Below are 27,236 nucleotides of genomic sequence, written 5' to 3'. Positions count from 1 at the left end.
TTTTTTTTTGTAATTAAAAGAGCCAGTATTATAAGAGTTGTCGACTTTCTATTATCCGATGATTCCAATGTTCCTAAACGACAGACTAAAAAAGGATTAAAATGCTTTAAAATGATCTACTGTTTGTGATCATGAATAATTTGAAGGTCAATAGATTAAAATCGATTCAATATTTAACCATTCAAGGCGTTGTGAAAAATCACCCCAACTTACACGCCAAGTTTGCAAATCGTTTTTTCTTAAAATTCATTCTTTTATTTCGCAGTGGTGAAAAAAGAAACCCACATTTCGATTATTTTTTAACATAAAAATGTGCAGTAGATATTCAATTTTGAATCGTCTACAAGGGTCCACGTGTTATAGAAGGGCATTTTCTTTTGGTTTCAGTAGTATGACTACTCGTAGATATAAAATTTTCCTGTAAAGCGAGAGATGCTTTTTCCTTAAATAAATTCTTAACTTTATGAAAATAAATTTATAAAACGGTATGTGTTATGCAGTTGCCAGATTTTGTTTCTTTTTTTTTTTTTTTTTTAGCGAAATTCTTACTGCTACGCTGATGTGTGAGGCAACATGAAAGGTAGATGGTATTTTGTGTTTTTTAGGTTGAAATTTTGTTTTGTTTCAGCCTCCAATAGACTGCCAAAACCTGGTTAACTTTCTAAACAGTCGATCTCAGCTACACTTAAAGTTCTTCCTAACTATGATGAAAGGACGTTTCAAAACAAGAAAGCGAAGAGGTCGCGAATAATTGATTGTATGGATGGTGTATGATCTGTAAAATATATCTATCCGTTCTCGTGCCTCGATTACGGGAGGATCTTACCTTAGGCCGCAGGAAAAATATGTGTCCTCACAGTTCCGGGTTTAAGCCTCCTTTTCTTTCTTATCTTAAACTGCAGTTTTCATTCTTCAATGACATCATGTTTCACTTGCGTGTATACCGTGCCTCTTTTAAACACGCGAGGCAAAAAAATAGCCTTAAATGTTTAATAGCAATGCCTTCTTCAGCGGGGCAAAGTGCCATCTGCAAATATTTTGGCTAGTGACACCTTCCGCTGTTTGACAAATCAGGACTACAACATTTTAATAACTTGATTTTAATGAACTGTCACAGAATATAAAAAGATTGGCACTCTCTATCTTCCCATTCGGTGCTGTTCGGTGATTACGAGGTCAAGAATTCTGGGCGATGTTTTGAAGTACTTCTTTGCCTTCATTTTGTATATAATCTTTGATATATTTTTTATGTTATTAGTATTGTGCGAAACCTGTCAAACGGTGTTCAAAATGAGCAAAGACCAAAAAGCATGTCAACATTTAATGAAATTGGCAAATGTTGTCATGACATTTCAACGGCTGCAGCTGTGAACGAAAGCTAAATTCGTCCATGTAATATAACTATGAAAAGAGCATAACTTGATATCTTCGTTACGTTTGCAAGCTCACTAAGAAAAACGACGGCAATCCAATGAATTCCTATTCTGATCTATTCTTTTTTAGATCTGTGAGTGTATTCAAGAAACTGAATTAATTTTTTTTCATATTTTCTTGAAATATTTTTTCACGTTTACAAACTCATGAAAGTTGCATGGCTGATGGAAAAAATTACGAATATAATGTTTAATTTAAAGGACTGTTGAGGAAACACATTTGTTTATGTGAAAGCCAAAAGAGTTTTGCAATGCATTGATCTAGGATTGAGATCAACAGCTAGGGAATTTTCAGAATCAAGGAACATTAAATTTGTTGAGACAGACAAAATTGGCTTGTTCTAAAACTGGGAATGGGAATCGGCGAATGGGAACGGGAAACTAGGAACGGGGAATGGGGAATGGGGAACGGGGAATCTCTAAAATAGGGAATCTGTAAAAGGAGGAATTACTAAAATAGGTAATCTCTAAAAGGGGAAATTACTAAAATAGGGAATCTCTTAAAGGGGGAATTACTGATATGGCTAGTTCTAAAACAAATTTCGATGTTATTTAGTGAACATTACATATTATCCATCTCCACTTTTTTTAAAGTTTCTGGCCATTATGAATAATTCACTACACCGTGTACATACTCTCAAAATTTACTCAAATGACCCACCCTCTCAAAGTAGCTCATCTCCACATGGTCAAAGCTAAAGCCGCTGCGGTTACACGTTGAAACTTTTATCTGAAACGTTTGTGCAACGACACTGTGAAACAAGTTTCAGTGGTGTAACATGGTCGGTTTCGTGACAAGTTTCTCGAAAAGTAGAACCGCTTTCTACTTCTGCAACGGTCACAACGATCGCAAGGGTGATAAAAGCAAGAGTTTCACCGTGTAACACCACTTCGTGAAACTGGTCTCGCTCTGTCCTATTAAGCTACGCTGCATAAGCCAATCAGAAACCGGCCAAGGCCATGGAACTAGTATTCAACTTGTTTTGCGGGAATGTGGTAACAACATTTCGAGACCAGTTTCATTGTTCCCGAACAAGTTTTGACCTTTGCCTTGTTACACGGTGCAACGCCTGCTGAAACTCGTTTTGCAGCGCCGTTGCACATATGTTGCAGCCAAATGTTTCAGACATGCCACAAAAATAAAAATAAGACATACATTTAGACAATTGTAAAAAAAGATACGTATTGCAATATTAAAAAGCAAAATATTTCCTGTACTGTTAGCGGTGCGATTTTGGACAGGAATAGCTTTCCAAATTTTAGCAGTAGTGTAACGTCACAATTCAAATCCAATTGTACGTAGTTGAGTCCACTTTTGCAATGTTTTGGTTACAGAGTGACATAATGAAAGAAATTTGCTTATTGTGTAAAGATACTCGTGCCCCTGACCCATGCTGGGGTCGTTGTGTCAGGCAACACATGCATCGCCGATTGACAAATTCCCTACTTCAATGGTTTGTGTAAGCACGCACTATCACTAATAACATCAATTATTAGGTATTAAAACTAGATTATTGCATGATGTAATTCTGGAGTTTTGCTTAGCTTATCATGGTATACGAGCCATTACACCATGCTTTACAAACATCAGTAACCGTATGCATAAGTTTTTTTGCCTTTACAAAATAAAGTAGGGAAGATTTATCCATAATTTGTGGGCTTTTTTTAATAAAACAATTAGTCCACTCGTGCTTTTGAGATGACCTATTCATGAAACATCTTGAATAAAGTGGGAGTGGTATCGCTCGGCTTGCATTAGGCTCGCGGAATACTTTGAGTGATAGAAACGAAGGCGCTTTCTCCTGGTAGACCAAAAGTGTCTTAAGAATAGTAGGCAGATTGTGCTTTTAACCCAAGTATTCCGCCTGAATTTCAGTTTTTAGGTGTATATAAGAGATAGTTGCTTAAATTTCCTCATAATTACGAGGATCCCTTCGCCATTTCAACCCAAGGTTGTCATTTTGCAGGTACGTCTTAAGTGATCTGTCCAATAAATGGCAACATGAGGCGCTTTTTTTTACAGGCAAATAATACAGTTCTATCGTTAACTATTTTAGGTGAGAAAGGTCAATCCAGACTCGATTTCATTTAAAAGCCAGGTCGCTGCTCAGTCAATGATACAATAGCCAGTTAGTTGTCTTGCTACGTGAATAAACTGATTGAGAATATTCTTAAAGTGTAGTTTTTAAAGCCTCTCCAGTACGTACGCTTTCAGCATTTTCTATACAAAACTATCCGATTTCGTTAAAGCTGCATGAATAATTATCGTGGCTGATGATTGTACAAGGCCATATGTGCAAGCTTCTTCGCGGGATAAGCATTTTACTACATGTAGTAAGAAATTGAGAGAAAACGAGCTGGCTCTACAAATAATACAACGTTGACGATCTTATTTTTGGACCCTACTTTTGTTCTGTTAAGGGGAAATTGTTGATGAAACAATTTAGGTCCATCTGAAACTTTGACCGTTTTGTAGCATAGGAACAATTACACCATAAAATGTGCCGTTTGTTAATACGAAGCTAAAGCATGAATAAGGTTTTTTTGTATTTCCGAAGCTGAAAAAATGCTGTAGGGTGATGCACTTTGACAAACGTTGTTTTTCAAAAAGAGCGTAATGGATTTTTGATTTTGTAACGAGGTCGACAAAGGTGTGTATCCTTCGACAACTTCGAATGAGATGCTTCTATGACAAAAGTTCCCTGAAGTTAATCTCTGTTGGGTGGGTTGATATCTGGATGGGAGACCATCGAGATATACGGTATTTGCCATGATTGCCTTTCGTAGAGGCCACATGCATCGCAATGCCTCGTTTAATTGGAATACTATATTTAACGGAATCTTGACCATTCAATGATTCATCACGTTACGAGGCATACGTCTAGGAGTCATCATTGATTATGAAGTGCGTTCGTTGGTAGAACTCACAAAACGCGGCGAGATGCACAGGACCAAATTAGTTGGACACCACCAAATTTAAGCCTATCGAGGAAGTTGTTACAAGACAGTCACCTACAACGATTATTGAGGAAACGTAAGGCTAATGGACTTTTGGATGCAAGCGTTTACTCGAAGATTTTTCCCTCCGGTTCACTTCCCGCGAGAATTCACGGACCACCAGAAACGTGTATGCCCCGTGGACTGGATTCAATGCCTTCTTTCGGACCTATAGTTTTTTCTCTTTAGGATCTTGTAATTACGAGCTAGCTAAGTATGTATGTCGTCTACTACAACCCCACATACCGTCACATTATTGCACCCAGGATAGTTTCAGTCTTGTTCGTGAAATACATGATATATCCAAGATTAGAAATTAGCAAATATCAAAAATACCATAATACTCTTTGTTTGTTCCTCCAAAATTTTGCATAAGCATTGTCTTATATTCTCTTGGGACTTAAATGGTCCCAAGAGAAACTGGAGACAATCTTTGTTTATGCAAAATTTTGGAGGGACAAAGAAAGAGTATTATGGCATTTTTTGTATTGGCTAATAGCTATAGGGTTTTTGTCAAGTAAAGAATACTTGCGTGATATTCTAGATTTCTGTTGTTCACATGCCCTTGAGAGAACTATTTTTAGTCACTGCAAAAAGATGCGACCTCGTTTTTTCTTCAAAAAGTCAAAATTGAATTTTCTTTAAGTGTAAATCGTAAGATTGTGCTATAGAATATTAATGACATTCATTTTAATGAGGTACCTTATATTTAGGAGGGCAAGTAGAAACCACGTAGGGGTGATTCTCTTCTTGAGTCAATTTTGGATTGAATGTGCAACATAGAAATAATAACTTTAAGTCGAAATTGATTTTCTTTCTAAATCGTAAAATGGAGCTATAAAATATTAGTAACATTCTTGTAAATGACGGGTACCTTAAGAGGCCAAATTGAAGTTCTCTTGTTGAGTGAAACTTGGACTGAATATGTAACAGAGAAAAATACCTTTAACTCGAAATTGATTTTCTTTCTAAATCGTGTGGCTGAGCTATAAAATATTAATAACATCCTTTTTAACGAGGTACCTTAGGAGGCCAGATTGAAACCACGTAGAGGTGGTTCTCTCGTTGAGTGAATTGTGACTGAATGTGTAACAGTGAAACAACTTTCAAGACCCAGGGATATTTTCCCTGAAAAACAAAGTAATTATGCACAACGAAAAGTAAAATTTTCAAGAATTCAGACTTAAACGTTAATTAAATTTCTTGTTTTTCTCGGCATTTCCATGAATAGTTTACCTGTTAGGATATTGACCGTAGATATTAACGTTTTCGGCACAACTGCACCAGTGTTACGAAACGTCCTCGGCTTTCTATCTATATAGAAGTTTGCAAAGGATGGTAAATATATATAAATTTTCAAGATTTTTGCTCACCCTATGCACTTATATTTGGATCACAGGTCTTGTCTCAGCCTCTGGTCACATAAAGAGTAAGATTTTTGCAAAAAGACTTTACTGAAGCAGCATTTTGTGTTTTCTTTCGCATGTGCGAACAATTTTCTTGAAGAAGGTTTTGTATTCATATTTAAATGAGGCGGAAATGATCCTTGTTCGTCGGCGAAGACTTGTAGGCAGGATCAAATTAATTAACAGCCTTATGCTACAATTTTCTTTTTGTTTTCTCAGCGTTATATTTTAATTAGAGATGAGGGAGTAGTCCTGCCAAATTCGTTCATTTTACTGAAGAGCACGATGATTGAGAAAAGTAAAATCATGTCCTTCTTTGAAATAAATTGGTAAGTACAAAAGTGGTTCTTGTTATTTGGCTTTTTCCAAGATAACTGAAAAGAAATATACCACTAAGTGCAATCAAATAAGACTAAAGCTGTAAACCTGACAAAAGATAAGGCAAATGATGTATTTACTGTTTTCTTAGTGAACTTGAAATACGTAAGCATGCAGTTCTACCGACAAAAGATTCATTGAATTATATAACATTTGATAAAAATGCTATTCAGTACTTTTCTCTGTGTTAAACTTTTATGATAAAATTGTAAGTGGCCTCTGAAAAACTGAATTCCAAAATTTTCAAAATTAGCATTGTATAGACACCAAAAGCCCGTGACAGGAATATTAAAGTATAAAGAGCGGGTTGTGTAATTTTAAGCGTAAACTTTATCACAAAACATAAGGCAAATTGTTTAGACTTTTATAGCTTTGTCCCGAATAAATGTGTCACTTCCTTTTCATTAAATTCGTCGGAAAACGAGCCAACCATTTTCATTGCATTATCTCATTTTTCCGCCGATATAGTTTTTACTTGATTACATGTGAACTCTTTACTCCTTCAATTTTTCTGGGAAAGTACATTTTTAACACGTTTAGCTCTATACGTACTTACAAAGTTGTTGTGTAGCGAATTTAGAATCCATCTCAGGTTTGCTTCATCGCACTGAATTAAATTTTGTTACCGAGGCTTAGTCATACTTTCCGAAAACTTGCCAAGAAACAATGACTTCTTATTGAACCTATTCGTATTTTTAATAAAAATATTGAATCCTCTTTTCAGTTGTTATTTAATAATGTATGTCGGTCTTTGAACTTTTGAAAATAAAAATTTCGAGATTCTGTTGAAATAGCGACTTGCGACCACTTCACGACATCTGAAACTAAGGCTATATTTGAAGTGCAAAGGGCACTTTTGGCTTGCGTTTTCGAAATGTCGATATGATAAACAATTTTCCTTGCAAATGCACTAATTTCTTTGAACAAATACGTCCATGTCAGTTTCGAGCTGGCAATGCGCAGATGGCTAGGACAAAATCTCTGACTGAAGAAACGCAGCCCATGGAAAACGTTAAATTATTCTAGCTTATGTTGTTGTTGTTGTTGTTTGTATTTTTGTTTGTTTGTCTTTCAGGTTCCGAACATTGTCCGCCCTCGCCATCTATAACTGCGGGCGACTCCAAAATACTGAAAATCAGTTATTATATCCATGGCATGATTTTTTTTTTTATAGTGTAAGCGAGTTACTGGTGAAGTCCTCGCGGAAGAATGTTTAACCCTGTTTTTCTTTCAATGTCTTTCAGTTCAAAGCAAAGAGATGTTAGCACGTGCTTTTTACTTTGTAAAATGAATAATATCGATTGGAATTGTAACCGATGAAATCGTAGTTTCGAAGAAATTGTAAATTGTTGGTACGAGATAGTGTTATTTTAGGGGTTCATTGTTGTCACATTCGTTAGTGGAAGCAAAGGAACCTGTGACTTCACTTGCCAATGAAACTGACCTCGGCTCAAAGTCTTAGGACAACAAGTTTTAAGTGGCTGTAACAGTGAGTACATTGCATTTCATATTAAAGACAAACCGAAAGACTAGCACGCGGTCAAGAAATCGATTCCGCAGTTCTCTCGTCACGTGTTTTTGTCAACGTTGGGTCTTTCGTATCACCAAGTGGTAAGGTGCAGTGAAGCAGCTTCAAGTTTTGATAAAAGTGGCTAAAACGTTGAAATGTGCGATTGGGAATGCAACCACTAAGTTGTATGTCGTAAAATTCTGCTTCTGAGTATGCTATTTGTCTTTCCAGTCAATAAAGCTATTCACTGTTGGACACATCAGTTACCTGAAGTCACGATGCCCTCGGTAGTGGACTGTGATCCTCCAAAACGCTTTGGCCTACCAGGTTTTTGATAATCTAGGGAATTGTTAGATAATGGTGGGACACACTCGGTATCAATCTTGGTTTAGAACCGACTATTTATATAAATGAATGTTAGATGTTTTAAAGATTGCTATCAGCCTCGCGAAATTTTGCGGTCCTAAATCTTTGTTGATTAGTGATCTCTGCGACGTGTTTATAGCACCTCTGCTTTCAATAGGCCAGTTTCGTGTTCTAAGGGTTGCGTTGCATGCAGCATGAAATTAAGGCTAATACTTGGGAATCTTCTCACATGCGAATTATTTCTCCCGCATTAGCCAACATTTGATGCTAGATCCAGTCTAACCGTGAGAATAAGAAACTGTCCTATTAAGTTGTGGGCGCTAAACGCACAATCTGTGATTATGTCATTAAAGGTTTCTTACTGTTACGAACAATGAGCGATCGTAAACCTCATTTCCTGTTATTCTTAACCCCCACCCCCTCCTCTTCCGGGGGGTGTGTGCCGCTGGCCTCTCAGAACCCCTATCCCTTTTTAGTAAAATCCAACTAGTGGTCTATTATCAATGCTGCGTTCTGATTGGTTGAGCTACTAGTAGGCTATTTGTTATAGCCCACTAGTAGCGAAAAGCGCCGGCTTTGAAAACCAAAACAACAATTAAAGTCTAGTTTTAACTAGCGAAAGATGTTTTGTTTCGATATTTTTTTGACCAACTAGTTGGATTTTACTAAAACAATTATTTCTCTCGCCCTCATGGCCTCTGAGTCAATAACCCTATTGACTCAGAGCCCATTCGGGCTCGAGGAATAATTGTTAAATAGTCTATTTTATAGCCAATTATAGATATCAGCTTAGTCACTTTTGGGTAAATGTAATCATAGGCGCCCCAAGCTCAGTATGAGCATTGCCGACAAAAATATAAGGATTTGTGTGGGAATCCCGATGAAAAGCTTAAGAAGATAATTATATGAAAAAATTCTCAATTAAAAGGCTTAACTGCCATCGTGAGTAGTTTCCTTCCTGTGTGGTTATTTTCCAGATACGACACGATTAGAGCCATTTCTCAATTTCGTGGTTTTCAACGGTATAATAAAATTCCAAGGCTGGAGACTAAATTCTCAGGTGCCACCAATTTGAGTCAAATATTCCTGGATAAAATGTTCCCACGGTCACAATTCCACATCACAATCAATTGACAAAGCTTGAACTTTCATCTCACTCCACCATCAACGCAATAGCAGTCCTGTGAGCGATCATAAGCGGTGATATTGCAGGTGATAGGATTCCACCCCAATGCAAAGTGGCCACGGCTTCGACCGCTGATGACAAACTGAGCCTTACTATCGCGTTGATGGTGGGTTGAGATGAAAGTTCAATCTTTGTCAATTGATTTTGATGTGGAATTGTTACCGTGGGAACCTTTTATCCAGGAATGTTCGACTCAAATTGGTGGCTGAGAATTTAGTCTCCAGCCTTGGGATTTTATTATACCGTTGACAAACACGAAATTGAGAAATGGCTCAAATCGTGTCGGATCTGGAAAATAACCACACAGGAAGTAAGGTACCCACGATGGCAATAAGGTTTGGCTTTTTAATTGAGAATTTTTCATATAATTGTGGTCTTAAGGTTTTTATCGGGATTCCCACACAAATCCTTATATTTTTTGTCGGCCATGCTCACACTGAGCTTAGGGCGCCTGTGATGTAATTTTAGAAACCCTGAGCCTGGAGGCCTCAATACTGGAAAAATGCCATAAAATATAGCAGTCGCAACTAATTTGAATTCAAATACGAAAAGGGTAACGGCCAAAATAACAGAAGATACTGGAAATAAACTGAAATATGTTTCTTCGCGGATATTTAGACCGTTGGGATCAATTGTCCTGCCTTTTGAAATGAAAAAAGCATCCCTGGCCTTACAGAGTCTCCATTGGAAAATATTTTTTTCAATAGGAATTAGTTGCATGTCGTTAGAAATGTTGTGGGGAGAAGAGAGAGAATGTTCTGCGACTGTAGTGGGTTTGGATTTGCTGTTAGGGTTATGCATAAAAAGAAAGTGACTAAGTTGGGGTCTCTCTCCTACATTCTCTGTTAAAATGAAATTAGCCTGTATCCTTCGAGATCCTTCCTTGTCATCCGCTAAGTTGACTACGGTCGTGCATCATTAACTTGATCCTTAGTTTGGTTTCAAGTGGAGTTATAGGCTCCCCTACCTTGTCACCTTGAAAGAAAATTGGTCTATATATATATAGACCAATTACCTAACTAATTGCTCTGTTGCCAGCAAGGTTGTCGTGATGCTGCAGTGGTTAGCACACCCGACTAGTGTCCAGGGGAACGCAGGTTCGATTCCCTTTCACGGCAACATTTTTTCATTCAAATGGATCAGTGAGTAGTTCGCTTTCGCTATTTGTATATTCAAATTACTTAACATTTGTAGTAAAGCGTTGTGTATCCTTCGGATCCTACTAGTTTGGGACTACATCGTTGGATTTCCAGCCTTGTTGATTCAAATGAGAGTTTACATTGGATTGCCCCTGGCAATTGCGCATGCTCACTAGCTTGCTAGTTTGAGCACTCTGGCATGATTTAGATGTACCACATGTGTGGGACTTTTGGGGTGGCTTTATAAACTTAACCTCCATCCTAGATATGAGCTCTGCACTGATGAGGCCCCCGAAGACCGAAACAGTTCTGTCTGCGGGTAGTTATTTATATACATAGAAGCAATCCTATGTAAACTTTCATTGCACCTGAAGAAGACTACAATCTCAAACAAAAATAAAGAGGACACTTCACGCTGCGTAGCAGATTACCCCCTCCCCCTATTCAATGTTGCAAAGAGAACGGCGTTTTTGCAGGAGCCCGACAGTTTTTACACCATCAACATTGTCAAGGGGGTGGGGGGATCAAACATGCTTTGGTGTCACGATCTTTTTGACCGGGATTGCAATCTCAGACAAAAATAAAGAGGACACTTCACGTTGCGTAGCAGATTACCCCTTCCCCCTGTTCAATGTTGCAAAGAGAACGGCGTTTTTCCAGGAGGCCGACAGTTTTTACGCCATCAACATTGTCACGGGGGAGGGGGGTGCAAACATGCTTTGGTGTCACGATCTTTTTGGCCGGGATTGTAGACTGATTAATTTCCTCACTTGTAAATTATTTCTCCTTCAATAAGAAAAGTTTAAAATAGTTTTAAGATGGATTAATTTTGGCCTTCTTTTCTTGAAAACATTTATGGCTTATACCTGTGCGCTCGAATTGTCTCAACTGAGGAATTATGACCAGTAATTTTGCGTGTACCAGCAGTTACAACCTTCTTTGCATTTTTAAGGTTGAATTTGAGACAGATTATGCTTCTTCAAAGGTAATGAGAGAATTACTCAACCAGCGGCACCATCTGCCTCGTTTTGGGAACATTAACGTCTCGGAATGGTTTTGTATAACTATCACGTAGCATTCAGTTTCGTAGCTTTTTCATGCCATTTGTATCACGTTAAAGCCTTTTCTAATTGTTTAGGATTCTTTTCATTGTAAATAAAATTAATAGCTACAGCAGTACGGCCCTTTCAGGTAATTTGAAATACCATTCTGGGCCCACTTGTTTCAAATGTCGGATCACTTTATCCGGTGGGTAACTCACTCTATGACAGTCTCACTTTGTGCAAAGATTTGATTACTTGCTCTCTTTGCCGTGGATATGCACACTCTAAGCACATCTAAAAATTGTAAATAAAATGTAAATGCTTTGTTTATAGTAGAAGTGCACTTAGCTATTAATCTGAAAAAATAATTCAAACTTAACAGAAAGATGATTAATAAGAACCCCACGTGACAGGAGGCAACCAGTTATTTGCAAAGCGTGGTAGAGTTGAATCCGGGAAAACCGGAGACAAACCCAAAGCAGAGATTAGAACGAGGTTAGAACCCGGGGCAATTGCGTGCAAACCACTTGGCCACACCGCCTCCTCTAAGTAGAAGCCGTGTACGAAAACCATAGCCAACATTTGACATGGACTGTATTTTATGCTCTGGACGGTGGCTTATCCATCGTGGCCTGGCTCCCGCATGGCAATGATCTCTCTATTCTTCATGCACGAACCAATTTATTCGTCAGTCAATTTCTTTCACTACCTTTCTTCTTGATGAAGACTGATGTTTTCTTGGCCGCAATAAATACTCTTCAGAACATGAATTTCAAAATTTCACGGAATAAGGGCAATGGTGGTCTGAAGAAAGATCCATGGCAGCTAGAGTAGCTATTCGTTTTTCTATCAAAAAGCGCTTGCTTTGTTTCGTAAATCTCTACAAGTTTTTGTCCAGAGCCAATCTCTTATCTTAATTTAGTATATATTAAAACAGTGGATACCGTTCAAAGCGAGCTCTGATTGGATCCTCAAACTCCGGATATCCTTTGCTGTAGGCAATTTTCGAAATACAAAACATTCAGCTTGATAATGAGGCAGTGAGGACATTGAAAACAATAGAAACACGTTGGAATGAACGTAAAAAATATTTGCATATCATCCACTTTCCTTTGTCTTTGTATTTTGCTTTTTAATATATCGAAAAAAGGCTACTGACCTCCGAGCAAATCGCGCGGGATTTGCTCCCGAAAATGTTGTAATCGTTGGAGGAATGATGAGTTAAGATCATCTTTTTGTACTATATTATCTCCCTGTTTTAGTATATACTAAAATAAATAACTATTCACCGAAGTGGAGGTGACTAGTGGTGGACATTTACCGAGCCGAGAAGCGGCAAAGTAAATATCCTCCACAAGCCACTATATCCACCACTAGCCGCCTCCACTTCGGTGAATAGTTGTTATTTATGCAAAAAAAGGCCAGGCTGCTGTCAAACCAAAATTACACGTCAAGCAAGCGTTGGTTCCCTGTGGCATTGTTTCGTTCTCATGGCTTTGGAACAATTTTTTGCGGTAAACCTCTTCACTTTTCATTCAAATACAACAACAGACGGCAAATTTTCCTGAATTCTTACGATTGTGAATTATGATTAAGACGCCAGGTAACCATGTATCGTGGGGAGCCCAAATCACCATAATTTTAACTGCCTATGACAGCTTACTATCGCAGGTATTTCATAACAAGTCTTTTCCAGGTCTGCCAAAACGCGTATCTATGACCAAAAGCTAAAATGTTTTTTTCGCCTATATTTTTAAATACATGAGATGATTAAAACACGTCTCTCAAATCATCAGCTTTGCAATTGTAACTTAACACCAGTTGCATCAAGTTTTGAGAAGATCAGCAAATATATTTATTGCGCTTTACTGATGTGTCATATTACTATGTTTGTCTCGCTTTTTTTCTTTCACTTCATGCACCCACTCTGTTTGGATTCTGAATTTTCTTTCAGGCTAGGTTTGCTCAGATGTTGAGGATAACTATCGGCCGAGGTGTAAAGATTGTACAAGTTGCTCCGACGGTTGTCGCACAACAAAGGCAGTCCCACGTTGATTGATTGATCTAGTATTGCAATTTATTACGTGGGAGGCCATAGACAGATGACGCCAACAAATTGGTCGTTTTTGATGTCATTGTAGTCGCATATGGTAATTAACAACGCGCTTGGGTGGCTGATGTCCTAGTTTTTTTGCTTATATTTTGTTAAGTTGATTCGCGTTGTTTGTTACAAATCACTCCCGTAGTTTGCCAAATTCGTTTCTGTTGTTTTAATGACATTTCCTTGGAAATGACAGACAAGGAAACTGTTATTATCTCCCGTGAACGCTAAGGCTCTCATTTGGTGTCTTCGTTTCAATACGTAGTTAGGTAGAAAAGTAGTCTGAAAAGTCAATTGTTCATATCCTATCACGATGAGGGCTTCCTAAATATGTTTCTTGCAATTCCTTAATCTTGTCCTCACTAAGCGCAGGTGCCGTGATCTAGTTTATTTAGACCCGGAATCACGACGATGGCTCGTGTGACTTTCCTCTCCCCGGTAGATTTTATCATGTACCTACTTCGTCCATTCAATAGGACTTAATTAAGGTGCATGTCATAGAATAGACTGCTCACAGTCCCCTATTTTTCCGTTTGATCGTCGGGATCGAGCACAAACTTTTGCCATCTTTGCTTTTAAAAGCGAGCGCGAACTGGGGAGAGCGATATAACTATCGAGTGGGTGGGGGGAGTGGAGGGGTTTTGGCAGGAAAAATAGGGAGACTGTCCGATCTTTACTGCGACTAGTGTTCAGCGAGTCTCTTTGCACCAGTGACGGCAATACCTGATTGGTCCATAACACAATGCATCTGTCAATAAAAATACAGCTTCGAAAACAACATGGCTTATCTAGAGAAAGAATCTCAAGAGTCTCAAGTTTTCGAAAGGCTATAGTTTAGGCGACTTGGTGGATTAGTCCTAAAAGAAGAACAGAAGAAAGCGATTACGCTTTTACTGCAAGGCAAGGATGTATTGGCTGTCCTTTCTACAGGATTCGGATGAGCCTGATCTACCAAAGCTTCGTAATTGTCAAGCAATTGGAAAATGGAAGCACTTCTGGAAGAGATCGGCCCTCGTGTTTGTTTATTGTACCGTTACGAAGTGTAGGAGAGGAACACATTAATTCTAATGATTTTGGTTTGAGCTTTAAGGGTTTTGAGAAAAATGTAGATGTATTAAATGAGATGAAGAACAACAACTTTCAAGTCATTTACCCTTCCGCTGGGTAAGCTTTGTCGAGAGACTACGGTTGTTGCGGGTTGAATCCACGCCGCTCAAGAGACAACTGTCGCTGGTAGTTGTCGACGAAAGTCACGCCGTTGAAACTTGGTTAGTGTAATTGATCATGACTAAAACACCACACGAGTACATACGGGTAACATACGAGTAACATACGAGTAACATACGGAACATACGGACACATACGAGTAACATACGACTAACATACGAGTAACATACGGATACATACGACTAACATACGGATACATACGACTAACATACGGATATATACGAGTAAAAAAATATGAAAATATACGAGTAAAATTCATACCAGTAAATTTTTATGCAAAGTAACGACAACTTAAGTAAAATATTACGCATTACTTCCTCCCCCGACTAAGGAAAGTTTGCGTTACAAGAGCAAAGATATTTGATATTAAACTGGTGGCCTGGGATCATGCCTGGTAATCTGATGTGCGCAAAAAATAGCCTGTCGCGCAGTGGATGCTCTTCACGCGATCGATCTATACCGTGCACTGAACAGATTGAAGAGCGTAATACTGATTTACAGGTGACACATTTGAGAAAGGAACCGTGATGTAGATGTAACTAGCAGTGGTAAGTGAAGTGTTTTTGCTACCGCAGATTATACCAAAAATCTGCTTTAGTTTTGTAACATGGACAACGTTTGTATATAGTTAGCTAAAGAATTTAAGTGCGGACTCTAGGTGAAGATCGGCTTACAGCCCTGAAACCACGTGTGAAGTATTGTTTTCCGAGTGTGTCTACTATTTGAGGATCGCTTATGACCAAAGTAATATATGTAGTGTTATGTGCATTAAGCAGTTACAGTTTCAGTTACAGTATCACTGGGTTGTCTTAATAATTTTTTATTTCGAATTCACTTTGTATTTCAGACTTTTGAAGACTTAATTCCACTGACTTCATTTTAATTTTTAAATATTTACATTTATAGCTAAAATATCGTTCCAATACTTAAATAACTTTTCGGAATTATTGTTTGTTGTCATTAGCAGTTACAGTTACAGTTTGCAGTTAAAGTTAGCAGTTTCCAGTTTCAGTTGTCTGACATACAGAGTAAAGACAAAATGTTTTGTTCTATTGTCTAGTTTTGCAGGTTTAGTGAAACTTTGATTGCCAATCAATACAACAGGGTTTACATACCGTCAATAAATATTTAGTTATTTAGTGTTGCAAGGAACGTTTCAATATGTCTTGAATTGTTCAGAGCTTTTGACGGCTTTAATAGCTTTGTAATTCCTGATATCTCGATGCGAAAAATACATACCCCTTGGACCTCTGATAAGAAGTGTGTGTGTGTGTGTGTGGGGGGAAGGGGGGGGGGGGGTTTGGCGGTTTGTAAATGAGGTGATAAAGGGTTGGATGCCACCCGCCTCAGATTTTGCAAATTTTGGAGAGGAGATTTACTCTGTTGCTGAAACTTTAAGCAGCTGTTCGTTTATTGCTTGCGGATTTTTTAATGTGTCAACTGTTCCAAAAATTCGACATTTTAAACATAATTCTTCTAGTTTCTCAACACGAAATTACAAAATCGATACATTTTTACATGTACATGGTTACATTTAAGCTTTCTGGCTTGATTTAGCACTGATTTTTTTGCCATTAAGAAAGGCAACTGAGGTGAAATAGTGAAATCAAGATGGCGGATCTGATGACGTCATACGACGTCAGCGACATCCAAAATATATTGTCATCTTGCAGCGCAAGCTAAGGGTTTTGCACTCCATGTGAATTTATTTTACTGTGACTAAATTTAACGAAAGCCTGGGGGGGGGGGGGGGGGGTCGATCAACATCCCCCCTCAAACTTCAAACTGAACCGGGAACGTGTTTGCTGACGTGCAAAAATGCTTGCAAGGCTTATAATTAGAGCTTAGTTTATCAGAAAAACACTCGTATTACTCGTATGTATTGGTATGTATCTGTAAATTAGTCGTATGTATCTGTGTGTTAGTCGTATGTATCCGTATGTTACTCGTATGTTAGTCGTATGTTAGTCGTATGTGAGTCGTATGTATTCGTATGTATCCGTATGTTCCGTATGTTACTCGTATGTTACCCGTATGTACTCGTGTGGTGTTTTAGTCATGATCAGTGTAATTTTCGTTTTTAATACCACTGCATGTAGAATCCCTCTTTTCATGCACGAAAAGGTTGTGGAATAGTTATGTCAAGTAACTGGATATCCACGCGTTTGGGGAAAAACCTGACAGCTTTTCCCTCAACATTCGACCGCAAGACGTACTGAGATTTCTCTTTTACATGTAGTCAGGCGAATTTGTTTACCATACAATTTGCTGAAATCTGAATTTTTTTAATCAGTATTTTTCGTATTTCAGTTCAAAATGTGAACGGACTTTGCCGCATCTTTCCGTAACTGAAAACCTTCTTTGACAGGAGATCCGCGACGTGTTTAATTGTATAAAGTCAAAAATCTGGATCTATACATACAGTGGTGTTAAAAACGAAAATTACACTAACCAAGTTTCAACGGTGTGACTTTCGTCGACAACTATCAGCGACAGTTGTCTCTTGAGCGGCGTGGATTCAACCCGCAACAACCGTAGTCTCTCGACAAAGCTTACCCAGCGGAAGGGTAAATGACTTGAAAGTTGTTGTTCTTCATCTCATTTAATACATCTACATTTTTCTCAAAACCCTTAACGCTCAAACCAAAATCATTAGGATTAATGTTTTCCTCTCCTACACTTCGTAACGGTACAATAAACAAACACGAGGGCCGATCTCTTCCAGAAGTGCTTTCATTTTCCAATTGCTTGACAATTACGAAGGTTTGGTAGATCAGGCTCATCCGAATCCTGTAGAAAGGACAGCCAATACATCCTTGCCTTGCAGTAAAAGCGTAATCGCTTCCTTCTGTTCTTCTTTTAGGACTAATCCACCAAGTCGCCTAAACTATAGCCTTTCGAAAACTTGAGACTCTTGAGATTCTTTCTCTAGATAAGCCATGTTGTTTTCGAAGCTGTATTTTTATTGACAGATGCATTGTGTTATGGACCAATCAGGTACTGCCGTTGCTGATGCAACGGGACTCGCTGAACACTAGTCGCAGTAAAGATCGGACAGTCTCCCTATTTTTCCTGCCAAAACCCCTCCCCTCTCCCCACCCACTCGGTAGTTATATCGCTCTCCCCAGTTTGCGCTCGCTTTTAAAAACAAAGATGGCGAAAGTTTGTGCTCGATCCCGACGATCAAACGGAAAAATAGGGGACTGTGAACAGTCTAGTCATAGAAGAGCTCAAGTACTTGTCTCCCTCTTTAGTGGTTTGAGTTCTTTGCTGTTGACCATGATGTGCGGCTGTTGATACATTGGATCAAATGCCGAATATTGGCAGTGTCCATCTTGTAATCTAAAAAAACTCAAAGCATCATCTTTGTTCTTGAAAAGAGTAAAGGTATCGTCCACATACCGGAACCAAATAATAAGTAGGCTGATTGATGTTCTTCATTACCCATTTTCCCTCAAAATCACACATGAAAATGTTCGCCAAAACAGGACCAAGTGGAGAGCACATTGCGACACCATCAATCTGGTCATAGTATTGACCATGCATGACTCTTCTTTGTTGCAAAAAAGAGCAAATTCTTTAGGACCATTCGGGGTATTCTAGGTGGATTTGTGAGGGCATACAGCTTATCAAGGCAAATTTGAACAGTTTCATCCATTGGGACATTAGTAAATAGTGAACGGACATCAAAGGAACACATAAATTCGCCGTTGTGTGAGTGTACTGTTTCGCCCATTCTGCAAAAATGAAGAAGTCTTCAACTGAAAACTGTTTGCATAGATAGGTTGGAGGACGCTTACAAGGTAGGACGCAAGATTATAGTGGTAGGTGTTCACGGAAGAAACATTTGGACGAAAGGGACACCCAGTTTTGTGAACCTTTGGTGGACCATAAAGAACCCCATGTGTGGAACCATTGGGTAGGACCTTTTGAAAAGTGTAGTCGTCAATCAGGTGATCTCTTTTTAGTTGTCGAAGGTAACATTATTAAACTTTGTTCTCTGAACTTGGCTGGGTTTTCTGTCAGTTTTTGAATTTCGTTTCATCGAAGATCAACTGTTTCATCTTGGTCAATTGCAAGTAATCATGATTATTTGCAATCACAACGCCGTTTCTTTCCGCCGGAAAGGCGATAGAGGGCTTCCCATTCTTCTTTGCTGAGTATATGTTTCTGTTTAGAGACGGCGGTCATATCAATAAATCTAGTTGTTAGAAATGGAACATCACTTAAGAGTCCATCTTAGTAAACGTGTTTTACATGGATAAGTTTTAAATCCTTAGAGGTCCACATAAGCAACTATTTATTTATTTGACCAAGGTTTAAAGTCCTTAGATGCCTAACCAAACTTCTTGTAAGACGAAAATTACAGCATAAGTAGCAAGGGCTGAGTTCAGTGGGAGGGTCATTTGGTGATAAAAGCACAGGATATCAAATGCTGTGTTTCTGTTTTTTTATAAGCGCTGTAGCAAAATGCAGAAAACAATATTGCCTCTTTCTCCTGATCACTGATGATACTTAGTAAGAAAAAAAGACACAAATAGCGATGATAAACATGTTTAAGCAACCCATTTTTATGAAATTGACCTTTCTGGCAGTAATTATACCTTTTCAGAAGTAATCGTTAATTATCATTTTAAAACTATATATTTTTTTAATTCCGAGAGATTCTGAGTCCGATGGTAATAGCAAATCTACTATAAGCAGATACTTATGCGTATTAATAAAGTAACAGCTTATCACTGCTAAGCACTGATCTCCAAAAAAGACTGCATCCAGCAAAATGATGTTTACACTCCCAAAAGTCATATTGAAGAAACCACTTTCGCGCTAAATCTTCGTGTAAACAGTGAAGTTATGGTAAAAACGGAACCTTTTCAATGAGGTCCACAACATAGTCGCCACGATTTGTTGTGTTTTAAACGGTAGATGCTTGATTCAGTCTTTAGATATCAGTTCTACTAAAGTTAACATTAAGCTGCTGTATAAATAATGTTTCTTCATTTTACAGTGCATGATTATCAGTTTCGCCAAACGCAAGAATCAGGGTCGGCCAGTCGGGGTAGTGGTATACCAGTATACCCGTAAAAAATTCGCCAAAATACCCAAAATTCATCCAAATATACCCTAAATTAATGGAAGCATTGTATACTGTATACCTGAATTCAAAGAAAATGATATACCGAATACCCGTATTTAAGCTGCAATATACCGTAAACCTGATTTACAAAGCCCCTGTATACCGTATACCCAAAAACCCTGGCCGACCCTGAAGAATGTTAAAATACGACGATTCCATGCGTTGCGTAATAAAACATCGAGGGGCGATGTTCGGAACAAGAGCAGGTAAAAAGTCCAACACCCCTGTATTGAAAGTCCCAAAAAAAAAGATGTTATCAATTTCTTACCTTATCCAAGTTTACGGAGTAACCAAAGTTCTTAACGCCCTAAATCCTGCGTTTATAATTTCCAGTCTTTTGTCAACCTCAAGGCTATTTTTTCAGCATATCTACAGAGTATTTTCCATGGTTAGTTGCTGAATGGCAATATGACTGTAACTTCGATAAAACAAAGCTTGGACCTCAGGGTAAGAAAACTAAACAATGTAAGGCCATCGCTAGACAAGAGTGACACCCGCTATTTTATTTTAACATTTAAAAAAAAGTGTTTTTACAGAGGCTTAATGCTATCCTTAATAGTGAAAAGCTGTTAGTTTATTAATAAGTAACTCATTGTGCTTTTGTTTGATTTTATGTTAAGATATCTTATCTTGATTTCTTAATTCACGATTAAATTTAAAAACTTGTATAGTCCAAAGATATGAAAATGGCTGCGAATATTGTTGTTTATATTTACGTAATAGAGCGAGGAGTTGGAAATTACAAGGTAAAAATAAGACAATTTTAGGCGGAGGGAGTAGTGATTTCATTGGATAACTCATAAATATCCTCTGATTGCCTGTCCAAGAGGGGAACTATTAAAACTACATTAACAAAATGGCGTAGTAGGTTATGTCAAAAGAAGGTGTTAAGTACTTGAAAATGGTTTTTGTGTTTTTTTTTTTTTTGTTTTTTTTTTCTCAAAAGCTACATTTATCATTACATTACGTTTACATTTATTACATTTTATTCTCTCACAAAAATATACATAGCCACTTCCTCTGCTCGCATATAGCTCAGCTAGTCGAGGCGGGCAGAGCACACTTGAACATAAAGTAATTCAATAGGAGGAGATTAAGAAAAGAAAATAAAGGAAAAGAAAAAAAGGAAGATAGGTCTATATAAACGATACAAAGATGAAGTAGGGTTATTACAATACGTTGCAAAAATTACAGAATTACAAGACTATTTTACATTCATCTTGCTTAACTTATTAACTAAAGTAGGTGTGTCAACATAAGTATCCTCTAGTTCCAGTATACGTAAAAGGAGCTGATGCAAAGAAGCTTTATGTTTAGGGAGTATTCGGATACTTTGAGGAATACTGTTTAAAATTCTAGTACCAAATATAGAAAACGAACACGTTTTAACTGATTTGTCCTGGAACACTTAATGTTAAAACTACCTGTCTCTGAAAACCTAGTATTATAGCTATGCACTTGTGTAGGAGTTAGAAATGTTTGCCGGCAAAGAATTGTTAGAAACGTCATGCATAATAGTGCAAACTGACTTGCAGTATTGAAAGTTCAGCGAGAGGATATTATAATGATTAAATAACGAGATCGCATGAGATCTGTATGGAGCAAAGTGTATTAGACGAAGAGCACGTTTTTGCAAGATTAACAATTTGTCCAGGTTTGTTTGAGCAGCTTGGCCCCATACAGCAATACCATAAGGTATCAGTCTCAATCTTGAAATAATTGCAAGAGATTTGCTGATCTTTGAGGAGATAAATAATATATGTTGCTTCCAAGTGAGGTTTGAATCGATGAGAACACCAAGGTATTTAACATAATCCTACCTCTCTAGAGAAATTAGGAATTTTTATCATGATCAAAGAGTTTTATGGTTACGTCAAAGTTCATTCGTTTCTGGTAAGGCCGAAAATTTACAAAACTAGATTTCTTTGTGTTGAGAGAACATTTGTTTGCCATTAGCCAATTACATACGCTGGTTAGTTCTTTGTTGACTGTTACTTCAAGCAAGCGCAGATTCTTATCAACATAGAGAAGGTTTGTATCATCAGCAAACAGGACGTAATTCAATTGATTAGACGAGCAACAAATATCATTAATGTATAGCAAAAACAACAAAGGACCCAATACAGAACCTTGTGGAACACCACAGGAACTAAGCTCAGTTTTAGAAATATATGGGCCGACTTGTACTGTTTGGCGTCTGTTTTTAAGATATGAGCAAAACCTGCTATTAGCTACACCTCTTATGCCGTATTATCAGATCCAATTAGATTGCAATTAACACTGCATGACCACATCATTAGCTCTGATAAAGATGCGTAAGAGTTACCTGAAATCCCGACAGCCGTGAAATTTTGACTACGATCAAATAATCAATATCTTTTAATTAAGTTTTTATCGTTCGAATCGGCCAGGGATAGATATGAACTGAAAGTAGAGGCGTAAAAAAAAGACAGGACAGACGCTTCAAATTATTTAACATCAATTTAAGAAGTCGATAAAAGTTCGTAACTGCGTTTTGTGACAACTGCTCAAAGAGAGGCTCTTCCATAGAGCAATGCATTCTAGTTGCTTTCCAGTGCATTCCAGTTGAAAGCGTGATGCACTATGGTAAAAATCGAGCAAAGTCAAATTCTGTTTTTAATTGCTGCTTCTCGCTCCCTTCGCTGTTCCCACAGCAATAAATTGTTATGTGGGATGCTGCCTTAAAACCAGTCGAGTGTCTTTTTTTTGTTGTTGTCAGTCCGAAATGTGCCTACCCCACGGATATTGAATTATGCTCCGATTGGGTGAAACCAATTTTAAGTCCCTCAGTATTTTCAAACGCCCTTGGGGCTTTGGGAACACCCACACTTTTCCCGGCGTTTTGGCATTCTGAAAGCGCAGCACAAAATTTATGACGTTTTCATGTCGCAAATTTTGTTGCAAATAGCAAATTGTTTTATTCTCGATCGACACTTCCTAACAACTTCCTTCGGCACTTCTTAAAAAATGAATATCAATATTTATTTACTTTTGCGTCAATATTTGCCTTTTTTTTTTAATTATTATTATTATTATTTATTTTTTTTAACACTTAAACAAGCCTACATATGCCAAGAGATTTTCCCCATTTCTTGGTATATTTAGGCACGGTTAGTTTGTTCCGCCTACTCGCTATCTTTTTCTCCACTTGGTATACAGCCTTAATCTTAGCCTTATAAACTCGTAAAAGTGGATGCACACTATTTAATTTACATCTATAAATTTAGAATTTAGCTGTCAGTATCAGATGATTTAGTGTAATAAAGTCGTCTCCTATTCCAAACAAAATATCTATTATTGTGAAGGATTGTGTGTTAATGTTACAATTACTAAAAGCAAAAAGAAAGCTTCCCAAAAAGTCTTCGTCACATTGCAGTAGAAAAATAAATGTTCAATGGACTCAAATTCCCGTTAAATATACATAAAGGAGAATCAATCATTTTTAACCTAAACATCTTTTCATTAGTAAAGACTATAATATTCAATATTTCACAGTGGAATTAACAAATTTTAGTTTTAATTGTATCTGTAAACGATAAGGAGTATATTTTGCTCCAATCAATTTGAAGCTGGGTAAGCTTTTCCAGACATTTCTTATGAGCTGTGGGAGGAGCTTGTTTTCTGCTTTTAAAAGCAGGGTAAAACAATTTGGATGAGACCTTTAACAAGGCTACCAGAGAGTTTTCCATCTTTAAATAAATTTTGTCACCGATGTGTGAGGGCGGGAGATGTTGTGCACTTTGTCCAATGACCTGCCTTCATTCACGAGAGATTTTATCAACAATACCTATTCATTTAAAACGCTCTAATGAAACATATCTGCACCCTTTAGAAAGACGCCCGCATCAGACTGGGGGTCACCGACTGTAATAATTCTTTTAGAATATAAATGTTTTTTGAAGGTTGATAGCTTTTGAACATTTACGTATTTATTATTCCAAATAACTTGATGCACAGCGTCTCTGTACGTAATTACACGAGATTTATTTAGTATCGACCAGGCATTAAGAAATTCTTTATAAAATGCTGAAAGGTAGTAAGGCAACTTTCTTGTATCAAAATTACACTTGAGAATGAATTTTCCACGTATTAGAGAAAGAAATAGTCTAGTATTATCTTCCAAAAACGTTTCCTTCATCTACAAATCTTTTTAATAACATCACCACCCTCTGAACTAGGATCATCATTGAATGTCTGGCATCCCAAGTCCACCGTCAATATTTGTTTTGCATAAAGCACGCTGAAAAAATTTGTAGCTTGCTTAGTTCGCATTTTTGAGCGTTAAAATAGAATTTTCGGTTGTGTGTTCCTGACAGCAGGTCACATATTTTGAGGTCTTCCTTCCAGATACTAACCCCGCCGGACAGGGATAAAGTCGGTGAACGTTTGTCTTGGAAAGATGTCAGAAGCTCAGGGTAAATGCTTAAACATGTCAGCCTTGAAGCTAATGTTTTTCGATTTTTTTTTTACTGAACCACAGGTCTTCTAAGGGGTATTTAGCAAAGACATCTACCATGGCACTATAATGATTTATGATACAATATCAAAACAATATCGTGTACTATTAGAGGTATATATTACACAAAGACAACTTGAATCTCCTGAAAAACAAAACGCAGCTCAGTTGACAGTTATGGAAAAAAAAACCACTGTCAAGTTACTTCATTACCACACGTACGCAATGCGTGCCTATTTTTAAAAATATCCCGTATCTGGCAAACCACCCCTTCCCCCCCCCCCCCCCAAAGTATCCCGTATCCCTAAAAGTTTTACCAAAATATCCCGTATCCTGATAACCCCTTATAGGGCTTCGTTGCTTGCATTTGCAAATTTAGTAACATTAATAATAAGATTTTTTACAACTCGTGTGCATCCCACGGATACGCCCTTACACGCGTCTTGTTCTAGTTTAAGCTTCTCGAAAGTGACGCACTGCGACAACTACAACTGCAAGCTTAGTTATGGTTCCTGGAGGCAAGTCCTCTTTTTTTCCTATCAAAATAAAAGAGTACCAAAAAGTACCTTTTTTGTTCTGTTCTCTATCACTGTCATATACCGAGACATAAAAACTCCCACCCTTTTTTAAATAAATATTTTCACCAAGATCAAACTGTTTACTGTTTTTGAGACCAAATTGATATGTGCTTCAGGTATCGTTCGCGTTTCGTAAAATCAGTAAAATTAGCAGACATTGTGAATGCGCATGCGCAGAGTTTTGATGGGTTTCTCTGACGGAGCGCCATGACGTTTACGTAACGGAAGCGAATTTACAGCGCATCTCCAATCGTTTTCTCCAAACTCGCCATATTTGGTTTTTTTTTTTTTTTTAATCCGTGTTGGCCTCCAATAAATACCAGTCACCGCAGAAAAACTGCGCTCAGTCACCTTAAACGTACCGGCCTCATCAAAAGAGTCAAGTAGAGGCACAAATGGTAAAATCTGTTTACTATAAATAAAACGACAAATATTTGAGCTTTAAGTGCACTTTAATTTACTTTATTTTGATATGGCTATATCTCTAAGAAAATAAACAAAATTTATCGGACAAGCATCTAGGGATTGTGCGTCACGCGCGAAGAACTGATTAAAAAATAACCACCAGACGAATCATGTGTCTTAATTCGTTCTCAAAACAAGAAAGCCTTGTCTTACTCAAGAAGTCAAACTTTGTCACTATTTTCTTTCGCGTACCAGATTTTTAGGAATGCCTCTGTTAAATTGAACCGATCAACGGAGTGCTTTCAATAAAGCAATGCAAAGGTACGGATTTATGCAAATGAACTCATGGTGATCATTTTTTGCACTCCCCGAAATGACCGTGGAGTTTATCTCAGTGCCTATTGATTTAGCACAGTGCCATACATTGGGGATACTACAAATCAAATTATTTGAACCGTTAGTCTTTTGAGGGAACGAGTTGATACCCAGAGACTGATATAGATAAGGCTCAGTCCGCAAATTGGCCCGGAACCCGCATCGGTTTGAAAGCGAGATCTTTCACCACCAGCCAACCTCTCTTACCACACGTCAAACACACGACGTTAGCTCTCCGTCACTCGTTTGTCTTCCAACTCCAAGTAGATCACTGTTTGCCTCGAGTCTCATTGACTTGCCCTCTCATAATTTTGTTGGCCATTGAATCATAATGTTTTTTGCAGAGCCAAGAGTTTAGCTCCTACAAAGCACTTGAACTAAGTAATCAGCTTGCTGTTGATGTTTGATAATTTCAGTGATAATCTGAGTACAAATCAACTGACAAATTCTTGTCATCTCTATGTTCTGTTTCCCAAGCGGCGGTGGAAGTTGGAGAAAAATTGCTATTACCTCTAAGGGCCAATGATTTAGCTACTATCACTCAAGTTTTCATTGGGCTTAATAACTAGAGTTACTGCTTGTAAATGTAACCGTAAACTTCTAGGAAACGCTTACACCATTCGATGTACATTAATATTCCAAAAAATATTACGCCATCTCACAAAACCAACAATCAAAACAGAGCATGCATCGTGTTTTGTAAGGTGAAGGGTAAACCAGTCAGTCTCATCCATTAAGGAAGACTAGCAGTTTGCCGTCAAAACGTCGCAATCAAATCACGAGGGACAACATTGTGCGGAGAGAGATGATACTACTTAGTATCGCTTTACTTCGCCGCGAACTTATTTCACTATTCGATATTTTTTATCAGCTATGCCGCACTTCAAGCCACAACATTGTCAGTGGAAGCAATACTGCTTACAAAGCTCAGACGTTATGTGGAGAAGGGGTTATGTAGTTCCGAATTTATACTGGCTCGGCAGACCCTTGAAAGGACGGGAGGTTTCCGGTCAAGTATATTATCGGGCAAAGCACCTTGTATGACATTTTCCTGCAAGTATTTATTAACTTGATTAACTGGCTTGGAGGTCTCTTTTTCTTCGAGAGCTTTAAATGCGTTCTAAGTAGTACAGATCGAACGCAATTTCCATAAAGATCGATAAAGAGCACTTAGTTAATCTGCTTTTTTTTAGAGGCATCTCGTAAAACCATTGACTCTGACGCGAAATGATAACCATTAGAAATTGAAAATACAAGATTAAAATCTGCTACTCTACAGAAGTCCCTGTTGTTAACGTTATTATTAAGGACCTTTGATCATACCTTTTCGAAGATCAGTGTTGCCACCACGACTGCTCTGCACACGAACCTTGACGAAGCTTTAACACGTTGTTGTGTTGGTTTTAAAACTGAAACTGTTTATCTTCCGTCAAATATTTATCTTCCACGTTAATCAGTTTGCTGATGTCATTGTTTTG

At 37.9% G+C, this 27,236-nt stretch overlaps 1 protein-coding gene across 5 annotated transcripts in view; it reads right to left on the bottom strand.

The window, feature by feature from the left end:
- Nucleotides 1-27,149, bottom strand: part of LOC137997281 (probable G-protein coupled receptor No18) — a 41,700-nt gene extending 14,551 nt beyond the window's left edge. The window contains exons 1-2 of one of the 5 annotated variants that reach the window (XM_068843202.1): nt 27,082-27,133; nt 11,677-11,752 (exon numbers count right to left, since the gene is read on the bottom strand). The gene's annotated coding sequence lies outside the window, so the exon portion shown is untranslated. Of the gene's footprint in view, nt 1-826; nt 1,006-5,803; nt 5,828-11,676; nt 11,753-25,965; nt 25,988-27,081 lie in introns of those variants that run through there. The other 4 variants (XM_068843185.1, XM_068843211.1, XM_068843216.1 and 1 more) reach the window with 4 other exon arrangements.
- Nucleotides 27,150-27,236: the final 87 nt, after the last annotated feature.

This window comes from Montipora foliosa, chromosome 1, assembly GCF_036669935.1.
Source record: "Montipora foliosa isolate CH-2021 chromosome 1, ASM3666993v2, whole genome shotgun sequence".
Taxonomy (NCBI): Eukaryota; Metazoa; Cnidaria; class Anthozoa; order Scleractinia; family Acroporidae; genus Montipora; species Montipora foliosa.
The sequence above is the reverse complement of the archived record's forward strand: the minus strand, read 5'-3'. Positions and strand labels throughout refer to the sequence as shown.